Raw genomic sequence first — 11,773 nt, 5'->3', positions numbered from 1 at the left:
ACAGGAGTGCTTATAGTAGCTTATAGGAGTGATGACTGTAGAGGAGAAATTAATACAAGCAGAAATGCTAAGAATGGAGGTTGGTAGTAAAGGACTGAGAGCAGATGTGTCACACAAGAGAGGGAGATCTGGAAGCTTTTGAACGGGCTGATATTGTGAAGAGCTGTTGAAGAATGATTAAGTAATCTGTGAGAAATCCTGCAAGAAGAAACAAAGATAATGTATCACATGGTGAACAACAAAAACACTGACAACAACAAATGGCAGAATACAACATACTGTAACTGCAGTGTGCATAACAGTAAAAAGAACAGTATCGTCTGTTGGTGTGGATGCTAAAATACTTCTCATTATAGTTATTGGTCTTTGTGTGAACAGCTTTAAGTGATCTGATTTGCCCAAATTCATTGAAGATCTGATTTGTAGCACTTGAAAAGTTAAAGTAGCATTTCCATTCTCTTGCTTCTAAGACAGATGTGTTGAGTAAAATCACCATAGAAAGAAAGGCAGACTATGAGGTGTGGACAGATATCATGTACTGTTGAAACAGGAACAGACGGCACCATATTGTAAAGATTAATAAAGAATACAATGGACTTAATATAAACTTCATGATATAAACACTCTTACAATGGGCACAGTCTGATGGGAGTTGTGGTAATGGCCAATAACAGCAGTAGGAGTAAAAGTTGTAGAATTTTGTACAAGTACGCTTGTACAAATATAATATAATATGATTATTGTATGAATTATTACTACTACAACATGCTCTTTGTTGTCTGTTCTTCCTGATGGGTTATGTGAACCAAAATTTAAGAAACATCAAATGCTGAGAAAAATGTATCTGCAGTAAGGTTCAGTCAAGGTGCTCAGACGCACAGATGTACCATTGGAAGTGTATGCCTTTGCAGCTTTTGGTCTTCTTCATAAATGCACAAGATGGTCAAATTCAAATCTCATGACAGGCCTTCCTGAAATATAAACATGTTGAGACAGTGTGTTAAAATGATCTGTGACCAAAATATTTGATTAACACATAATATAATGATGCGTTCATTAAAGCAAATCAGTTATAACTAAAAGTCTTCAACATTACCTGTGAAGGGTTGAACCTTTGAAGGACTTGTTCAGCCCCCTTGACAGCTTCTTCAAAATCAGCATTGGGAGCGTGGAGTTGAAGTTCCCTGTTAAATCTAGCAGAGAGAGAGAGAGATTTTACAAGAGATGGCTTCTTTAAAGAGCTGCTGGATTACAGGTTGTGGTGGAGTATGTAATCCGACGTAACTGCAAGACAGAAAAAACACTGAATTACAATAACTTCACAAAAAGGTATTAAAGGTATGGCAAACTTAGTGGTTACTGTGTTTTACAAATAGTGTAGAGTAAAAACACAGTTACTGTGGTAAAATCCTGTTAAGTGTTGTGGTTATGTGCGTTAGTTACTACAAAAACCAGAGTAAAACTACGGTTAACGTGGTAAACCCATAGTAAATGTTGTGGTTATTGTGCGTTAGTTACTACAAATACCAGAGTAAAACTATGGTTACTATGGTAAACCCATAGTAAATGTTGTGGTTATTGTGCGTTAATAACTACAAATACCTACAAAGAGTAAAATGTACTCGGTTACTAAACGTAACCTCGGTTCTCTCTAGAAGAGCGAACGAGTACTGCGTCTTAGCTAAGACGCTACGGGAAAGGTCTCTTTTCACGAAATACTGAAGCAAAAAATTACTGCCCATATAACAGTCGGCAGCGCATAGCGCTCATGAACTCAGAATACCCCTCAGGGTCCTGATTCGACTATACCGACAGCAGCCTTGCTTGCAAGGCGGGAACCTCCAGGTTATAGAACCTGATAAATGTAGACGGCGAGGCCCAACCTGCCGCCATACATATATCCTGCAAGGAGGTCCCAGTAGACCACGCCCCCGACGAGGCGACGCCTCTTGTGGGGTGTGCTCTGACGCCCAACGGGCACTGAAGGCCCCTGGAAGCGTAAGCTAGCGCTATGGCGTCAACTATCCGTCTGGATAGAGTCTGTCTCGAAACAGCCATTCCCTTGGAACGTCCACCGAACGAGACAAACAGCTGCTCTGTCTGCCGAAAGGCAGCAGAGCGAGACACATAAGTTCTTAAAACCCTGACAGGGCAAAGAAGACTCAAGTCTCTATCCTCTCCTGACACCGGTTTGAGTATGACCCTTGAGTCATTAGGCCCAAACTCCAAGCACGACTGGCTCACCGAGAGCGCGTGCAAATCACCCACACGCTTCACCAAAGCGAGAGCCAACAAGAATACTGTCTTGAACGACAGATGCTGAAGGCTAACCGATTGGATAGGCTCAAAAGGGGGACCCTTCATGGCCTCCAAAACCGCCGCGAGGTCCCACATAGGGACTGACGGAGGTCTGGGAGGATTCAGCCTCCTAGCTCCTCTGAGGAACCGGATGACCAAATCATTCCTTCCTATTGACTGACCGAGCGCTGTTTCAGAAAACCATGCGATGGCCACCACATAAACTTTGAGTGTGGATGGGGCTCTGCCCTTATCCAACAGCTCCTGTAGGAAGGAGAGAACCTCCGTCACCTCACAACTAAGGGGTGAATATCCTCGAGCTGTGCACCAGCTGGAGAACACCGACCACTTCGAGGCATACAGACGTCGTGTCGACGGAGCTCTAGCCTGAGTGATGGTATTCAGCACTCCCACTGCGAGATCAGCGGGTAACCGTTGAGCGCCCACACATGGAGGGACCACAACTCCGGTTGAGGGTGCCAAATCGAGCCCCTGGCCTGCGAGAGGAGGTCCCTCCTCAACGGTACTGGCCACAGGGCGACATCTGCTAACTGCATCAAATCTGGGAACCATGGTTGGTTCTTCCAAAGAGGTGCTACAAGCAGTATTGAACATCTCGTTTCTCTCACCCGTTCTATCACCTGCGGAAGGAGGGAGACGGGAGGGAAAGCATAAAGCAGGCAGCACGGCCATTCCCGTGACAGCGGGCTTTCGTTCTTGGAAAAGAACACAGGGCAGTGAGCGTTTTCGTGGGATGCGAAGAGGTCCACCTCCGCTCTGCCAAATCTCTCCCACAACAGCCGGACTGTTTGCTTAACCGACTGGGGGAAGGCTGAGCAGGTCCCGTGGGACTCGATATGTCTGCGAGTAACTGTGGGCTGCATATGTGCACATTTACCACTTTCAACTCGCTGTCTGCCTGTGCAGAGCGTACGTGCACGGGCCTCGTTTTTACCGAAGCCACGCGCCGTATGTGACATAGTGTATGTGGGCACTGGGGAGTGGGCACGTTTACTATGCGGCGCACTCAACCGATCTGTGTCGATCTTATGTGCGCGAGCCCTGTGTGCGATGTGGAGATGGGCACTGAGAAGTGGGCATCGTCACTGCATTTATAGCACCATCGGCCGTGGCCGGACGAGCGTGCACGGGTTTCGTTTTTACAGAAACCACATGATGCGTGTGACATAGTAATTGTGGGCACTGAGGGGTGGGCACGCTTACTATGCAGTGTGCGCGATCGACTTGAGTCACTTTTATGGGCGCAGGCCCTGTGTGCAGGGCTGTGCTTACATGTGGAGATGGGCACTGAGGAGTGGGCATCGTCACTGCATTTATAGCACCATCGGCCGTGGCCGGACGAACGTGCATGGGTTTCATTTTTACAGAAACCACATGACGCATGTGACATAGTGATTGTGGGCACTGAGGAGTGGGCACGTTTACTATGTAGTGTGCGTGATCGACTTGAGTCGATTTTATGGACGCGGGCCCTGCGTGCAGGGCTGTGCTTACATGTGGAGATGGGCACTGAGGAGTGTGCATCGTCACTACATTTATAGCACCATCGGCCGTGGCCGGACGAACGTGCACGGGTTTAGTTTTTACAGAAACCACATAACGCGTGTGACATAGTGATTGTGGGCACTGAGGAGTGGGCACGTTTACTATGTAGTGCGCGTGATCGACTTGAGTCGCTTTCATGGGCACGAGCCCTGTGTGAAGGGCTGTGCTTATATGTTGAGATGGGCACTGAGCAGTGGGCATCGTCACTACATTTATAGCACCATCAGCCGTGGCCGGGACACCAGAAATTACACCTTTTTCGGGAAATATCTGGGTAGCCGTGATAACGGTTTTTGTGTGCAGGCAAGCGGGCAACCGTACAGGCTTGCGCATTGCAAAAGACGCTGAAACAGTCACAATCTCTGGAACTGAAACAGCGACGCTCCTATTTTTTTAAGCAGCCATCGTGTGCAGTGCAGACGCAGCGTCATGCAGCATACATAGATGGCTTTCCTAGGATGGCTTCGGGGCTCCCGGGCTCACCGTAATCCTCTGCCGCGGTCCCCGCGTCGCGGGGCGACGGCTGGTAGAGCGAGAAACGGGGGTCTCGAGCTGCGTTGCTGAAGCTGTTGTGATAACGGCTTTTGTCAAAGTCAAAGTCACCTTTATTTATATAGCACTTTAAACAAAATACATTGCGTCAAAGCAACTGAACAACATTCATAAGGAAAACAGTGTCAATAATGAAAAAATGATAGTTAAAGGCAGTTCATCATTGAATTCAGTTATGTCATCTCTGTTCAATTAAATAGTGTCTGTGCATTTATTTGCAATCAAGTCAACGATATCGCTGTAGATGAAGTGTCCCCAACTAAGCAAGCCAGAGGCGACAGCGGCAAGGAACCGAAACTCCATCGGTGACAAAATGGAGAAAAAAACCTTGGGAGAAACCAGGCTCAGTTGGGGGGCCAGTTCTCCTCTGACCAGACGAAACCTAGTAGTTCAATTCCAGGCTGCAGCAAAGTCAGATTGTGCAGAAGAATCATCTGTTTCCTGTGGTCTTGTCCTGGTGCTCCTTTGAGACAAGGTCTTTACAGGGGATCTGTATCTGGGGCTCTAGTTGTCCTGGTCTCCGCTGTCTTTAAGGGATGTAGAGGACCTTTCTAGGTGCTGATCCAGCATCTGGTCTGGATACGTACTGGATCCGGGTGACTGCAGTGACCCTCTGATCTGGACACAGACTGGATCTGGTGGCCACGGTGACCTCGGAACAAGAGAGAAACAGACAAATATTAGCGTAGATGCCATTCTTCTAATGATGTAGCAAGTACATAGGGTGTTATGGGAAGTGTTTCCGGTTCCGGTTTACCTAATTAATGCAGCCTAAAAATCCTTTAACGGATTTGGATAATAAAAGCATATTAGTATGTTATGTGTATGCCAGGTTAAAGAGATGGGTCTTTAATCTAGATTTAAACTGCAAGAGTGTGTCTGCCTCCCGAACAATGTTAGGTAGGTTATTCCAGAGTTTAGGCGCCAAATAGGAAAAGGATCTGCCGCCCGCAGTTGATTTTGATATTCTAGGTATTATCAAATTGCCTGAGTTTTGAGAACGTAGCGGACGTAGAGGATTATAATGTAAAAGGAGCTCATTCAAATACTTAGGTGCTAAACCATTCAGGGCTTTATAGGTAATAAGCAATATTTAAAAATCTATACGATGCTTGATAGGGAGCCAGTGCAGTGTTGACAGGACCGGGCTAATATGGTCATACTTCCTGGTTCTAGTAAGAACTCTTGCTGCTGCATTTTGGACTAGCTGTAGTTTGTTTACTAAGCGTGCAGAACAACCACCCAATAAAGCATTACAATAATCTAACCTTGAGGTCATAAAAGCATGGATTAACATTTCTGCATTTGACTCTGAGAGCAAAGACCGTAATTTAGATATATTTTTGAGATGGAAAAATGCAGTTTTACAAATGCTAGAAACGTGGCTTTCTAAGGAAAGATTGCGATCAAATAGCACACCTAGGTTCCTAACTGATGATGAAGAATTAAAAGAGCAACCATCAAGTCTTAGACAGTGTTCTAGGTTATTACAAGCGGAGTTTTTAGGTCCTATAATTAACACCTGTTTTTTCAGAATTTAGCAGTAAGAAATTTCTCGTCATCCAGTTTTTTATATCGACTATGCAATCCATTAGTTTTTCAAATTGGTGTGTTTCACCGGGCTGCGAAGAAATATAGAGTTGAGTATCATCAGCATAACAGTGAAAGCTAACACCATGTTTCCTGATGATATCTCCCAAGGGTAACATATAAAGCGTGAAGAGTAGCGGCCCTAGTACTGAGCCTTGAGGTACTCCATACTGCACTTGTGATCGATAGGATACATCTTCATTCACTGCTACGAACTGATGGCGGTCATATAAGTACGATTTAAACCATGCTAATGCACTTCCATTAATGCCAACAAAGTGTTCAAGTCTATGCAAAAGAATGTTGTGGTCAATTGTGTCAAACGCAGCACTAAGATCCAATAAAACTAATAGAGAGATACTCCCACGATCAGATGATAAGAGCAGATCATTTGTAACTCTTAAGGAGAGCAGTCTCAGAACTATGATACGGTCTAAATCCTGACTGGAAATCCTCACATAAACCATTTTTCTCTAAGAAGGAATATAATTGTGAGGATACCACCTTTTCTAGTATCTTGGACAGAAAAGGGAGATTCGAGATTGGTCTATAATTAACTAGTTCTTTGGGGTCAAACTGTGGCCTGCTTTTGTGTGCAGGCAAGCGGGCAACTGTGCAGGCTTGCGCGTTGCAGAAAACGCTGAGACAGTCACAATTCCTGGAACTGAAACAGCGGCGCGCTTGGGTGAGAGCTCGGCCACAGCAGAACTCGTACACCTGCGCTTCGATGAAGCAGCCATCGCGAGTAGTGCAGCCGCAGCGTCACTACTGAATATGGAGTGTTCCAAGCCTTCGCCACCTCTTCGTGAAGCTCAGGAAGAAATGAGGCAGGCTTTGAGAAGTACGCTCATCCAAAAGGAACATACCATCCAGCCGGGAACGAGAGGGGGGGCGCTGGTGCAGACCACTCGCGGCCGAGACACGTCGCGGCCAACGCGAGCACTCGCCCCGCCTCCTTCTCGATGTCAGCTCGTCTGCTGGGCTTCTGAGCAGAAGGCGCTAGATCCTCGGAGCTCGCCCAGCCCTCACTGACCGGCGAGCTCAGTTTAGCTGAAGACGGTTCCGGAATCCGCTGGAAGCGACGCTTTTACAGCGCCTCAGCGCAGCGGAGAATGCAGGCTCAGAGAAAAAGGCCAGGCGAGTCCTCAGAGTCACCATGGCAACAGTTTGCAGTGAGGGCATCCGCCGTCAGCGAGCGCGAGCGCTGCATGATCTTCACCCAGGCAGGAGACACAGATGACGTACCGGTCTCCCTCGCTGAGTGGGGCTCTGACGAGCCGCAGGAAGACATCTTAAAAAAGACGCGAGCTCTTTTACGAGTGTGTGTCGCGGGGCGAACACACACACACATAAAGAACAGTTGGATATAACAGAATTGAAAGGATATAGGCACCGGACAGCGCAGCAGGAACGGCAGTGGAAGACGGCGAAGGCCAGCAGCTTCAGAATGGCTCGTCCCGCTGATATGCCTCTCAAACGGCGCTTGCTTCCTCCATGATCCAGCGATGCGTGAGCTTCGCTGAAGAGATGAAAAAATCAGGTGAGTCAGCCTTTTCGAGCTCCTTTTATAGGTTGGGCCACACCCGTTTCGGCGGGAAGTGGCAAGAAGTGCGCGAGGCGCCCTTATTGGTCTGATGTTGCATCAGCCTGCGCTCGATAGGCTGTGCAGTTGCCGCAGAACAAGCCAATGAGCGAACGAGCTGTGTCGCCTATGGCTGTGTACTGCTGCAAATGCGCTTTACAAAAATACAAAATTAAGGATAATTTTTTGCTTCAGTATTTCGTGAAAAGAGACTTTTCCCGTAGAGTCTTAGCTAAGACGCAGTACGAGAGAGCTCTCGTAAGAGAACTATGGTTACAGTAGGAGAAGCATGGTAAATATGTTGTGGTTACTGTGTATTGACTACACATGACGTGGTCGAGCAACAGTTTTGCTACTATTGTAAAAATATGGTAAATGTGTGGACTTTTTACACGATCACGATTATCACGCGATATTGGGTTGGTTGATTTGTTGTGCTTGCATCAGTCATGTTTAAAAGCTGAAGACCCATGTCACATCATTATTTATTTAAAACTGCAACAGGTCGATATACAGTAGAGGATAGCTTAGGCTAATGACAATGGTAGGCTAGCTGAGCAGCCCACTGTCCCATAATTTGAGCATACGCTGCCCTTTAAACACACGACCCCATCTAACGTGATGCAGAAATACTGAAATAATTAAAACAATACGGTTAACCACGTGATATCATTAAAAAAAAAGAAGAAAAAAAGATCGTTACCCTTGCTTACCTGTTTGAAGGTGTACGCGCATCAGGTGAACTGGACGAGCCTCGCTGGTGACGTCACTACCGCTGAAGATGATGCGTGCTATCTGGACGCATCTCTTCCCCACCGAAATTAATGTGAAGGATTGGCGTATCATATGCACGCAAAATTGGCATTTGGCGTATGCATTACACGCAACTAGACTAGTGTTATTTATACGCAGATTGATGAGAATGGGTTGGGAAGCGCACAGCTGGAGCAGAGAAGCAGAACTACTGTTCAGGGTTTCAGGTCAGTTTCATCTGTAAAGATGCTTTTTTGTCTTTGTCAGGGCTCAAGCCCGAAGGGGTAGAGCCCTATTGATTTTCTAAGGATAATTCTTATTAGGGCTCAAGCCCAAAGGGCGAGAGGCCTATTGTTTTCCTTAGGATTATTTGTTAGTGTTATTAGGGCTCAAGCCCAAAGGGCGAGAGACCTATTGTTTTCCTTAGGATTATTTGTTATTAGGGCTCAAACCTGGAGGGCGAGAGCCCTATTGTTTTCCTTAGGATTATTTGTTATTATTAGGGGTCAAGCCCGAAGGGGCGCAGAGCCCTATTGATTTTCTAAGGATTATTCTTATTATTAGGGCCCGAGTACCAATGGTGTGAGGACCCTATTGGAATTGCTCCGTTTATTATTATTAGGGCCCGAGCACCGATGGTGCGAGGACCCTCTTGGAATTGTTCCATTTATTAGGGCCCGAGCACCGATGGTGCGAGGACCCTCTTGGAATTGCTCCGTTTATTATTAGGGCCAGAGCACCGATGGTGCGAGGACCCTCTTGGAATTGCTCAGTTTATTATTATTATTATTATTATTAGCCCGAGCACCGATGGTGCGAGGACCCTCTTGGAATTGCTCCGTTTATTATTATTAGGGCCCGAGCACCGATGGTTAGAGGACCCTCTTGGAATTGCTCTGTTTATTATTATTATTATTAGGGCCCGAGCACCGATGGTGCGAGGACCCTCTTGGAATTGCTCCGTTTATTAGGGCCCGAGCACCGATGGTGCGAGGACCCTCTTGGAATTGCTCCGTTTATTATTAGGGCCAGAGCACCGATGGTGCGAGGACCCTCTTGGAATTGCTCAGTTTATTATTATTATTATTATTTAAAAAATTTACATCTGGGTGTGGCAAAATGGCTCGATAGCGCCACCTGGTAAATTTCAACGGAATGTCCCTCGAGCTACGTTTCACGTACATGCATGAAAATTGGTACGCACGTGTAACACACCAATACCTACAAAAAAGTCTCCTGGTACAAAATCCAAAACCCAACAGGAAGTAAGTTATTTTGAATTTCCTGTATGATTTTTGTGCAGTTTTTGCCGTTTCCATGCCTCGTACTTTGACGAACTCCTCCTACAGTTTTAATCGCATTATCTTCAAATTTGGTGAGGGTCATCATAAGACCTTTGTGACGTTAAATTGCGAAGCTTTTGAGTTTTCGTCGAAGGGTGTGTCCCTGGTGGCCTGACAAAGTTTTATGTTTCGCCGTGAAACAGGAAGTTGCTGTAACTCAGGCAAGCAATGTCCGATCTGCCCCAAACTTCACACGTGTGATGGGTGTTCTGTCCTGAACAAACACCCTTGAACAAATTCAGTTATAGTCATAGCGCCACCTGCTGGTAACAGGAAGTGACATGGTTAACACAGTTATGGACTCCTTGCAAAATAATAAAAGGCATCAACAAGGGTTAAATAGGCTGGCAAAATTTTATAAGCATGCTAATACATGCCAACAACATTTAGCTAAGTGCTAAAGCATGCTACTAATGCAGTGAAACAGGAAGTTGCTGTAACTCAGGAAAGCAATGTCTGATCTGCCCCAAACTTCACACGTGTTATGGGTGTTCTGTCCTGAACAAACACCTAAGACCAAATGCAGTTATAGTCATAGCGCCACCTGCTGGTAAAAGGAAGTGACATGGTTAACACAGTTATGGACTCTTAGGAACATATTAAAAAGTGCCAACAAGTGTTAAATAAGCTGGCAACATGCTAGTAACCTACTAATACATGCTAGCAACAATTAGCTAAGTGATAAAGCATCATATTATTGCAGTGAAACAGGAAGTTGCTGTAAATCAGGCAAGCAATGTCCAATCTGTCCCCAAACTTCACACGTGTGATGGGTGTTCTGTCCTGAACAAACACTCATGACCAAATTCAGTAATAGTCATAGCGCCACCTGCTGGTAACAGGAAGTTACATGGTTAACATTGTTATGGACTCCTAGGAACATATTAAAAAGTGTCAACCAGTGTTAAAAAAGGCTGGGAACATGCTAGAAACATACAAATACATGCTAGCAACACTTAGCTAAATGCTAAAGCATGCTAGTGATTCAGTGAAAAAGGAATTTGCTGTAACTAATGCAAGCAATGTCCGATCTGCCTCAAACTTAAAACGTTTGACAAGAGTCCTGTCCTGAACACATCAACATGCCCATATTTGATTATATTCATAGTGCCACCTGCTGGCAACAGGAAGTGGCATGTTTAACACTGTTATGGACTCCTTGCAAAATAATAAAAGGCATCAACAAGGGTTAAATAGGCTGGCAAAATTTTATAAGCATGCTAATACATGCTAGCAACATTTAGCTAAGTGCTAAAGAATGCTACTAATGCAGTGAAACAGGAAGTTGCTGTAACTCAGGCAAGCAATGTCTGATCTGCCCCAAACTTCACACGTGTTATGGGTGTTCTATCCTGAACAAACACCCATGGCCAAATTCAGTTATAGTCATAGCGCCACCTGCTGGTAACAGGAAGTGACAAGGTTAACACTGTTATGGACTCCTAGGAACATATTAAAAAGCATCAACAAGTGTTAAATAGGCTGGCAAAATTTTATAAGCATGCTAATACATGCTAGCAACATTTAGCTGATTGTTAAAGCATTCTACTAATGTAGTGAAAAGGAAGTTGCTGTAACTCAGGCAAGCAATGTCCGATCTTCCCCAAACTTCACACGTGTGAGAGGTGTTTTGTTCTGAACAAACACCCATGACCAAATTCAGTTATAGTCATAGCGCCACCTGCTGGTAACAGGAAGTGACAAGGTTAACGCTGTTATGGACTCCTAGGAACAAATTAAAATGTGTCAAAAAGGGTTAAATATGCTGGCAACCTTCTAGAAGCATACTAAAACATGCTAGCAACACTTAGCTAAGTGCTAAAGCATGCTACTAATGCAGTTAAAAAGGAAGATGCTGTAACTCAGGCAAGCAATGTCCGATCTGCCCCAAACTTCACACGTTTGACAAGGGTCCTGTCATAAATAAATCAATATGCCAATATTCGGTTATAGTCATAGCGCCACCTGCTGGCAACAGGAAGTTTCATTTTTAACACTTTTATGCACTATTTGCAACACAGTAAAATATGCCATTGTGTGCTAATCATGCTAGAAATATTTTCAAACATTCTAGCAACACTTAGTATGT

At 45.2% G+C, this 11,773-nt stretch overlaps 1 long non-coding RNA gene across 5 annotated transcripts; it reads right to left on the bottom strand.

The window, feature by feature from the left end:
* Positions 1-8,443, bottom strand: LOC132160574 (uncharacterized). 5 transcript variants are annotated; one of them, XR_009438052.1, is made up of 5 exons: positions 8,302-8,411; positions 1,097-1,284; positions 888-971; positions 57-198; positions 1-19 (listed from the first exon to the last, which is right to left on the bottom strand). It is a non-coding gene; the product is annotated as an uncharacterized LOC132160574 (long non-coding RNA). The 5 variants fall into 5 exon arrangements; XR_009438051.1 differs by having other exon boundaries at positions 6-198; positions 8,292-8,443; XR_009438050.1 differs by having other exon boundaries at positions 6-198; positions 8,302-8,410.
* Positions 8,444-11,773: the final 3,330 nt, after the last annotated feature.

Source organism: Carassius carassius, chromosome 17 (assembly GCF_963082965.1).
Source record: "Carassius carassius chromosome 17, fCarCar2.1, whole genome shotgun sequence".
NCBI classification, from domain to species: domain Eukaryota; kingdom Metazoa; phylum Chordata; class Actinopteri; order Cypriniformes; family Cyprinidae; genus Carassius; species Carassius carassius.
The sequence above is the reverse complement of the archived record's forward strand: the minus strand, read 5'-3'. Positions and strand labels throughout refer to the sequence as shown.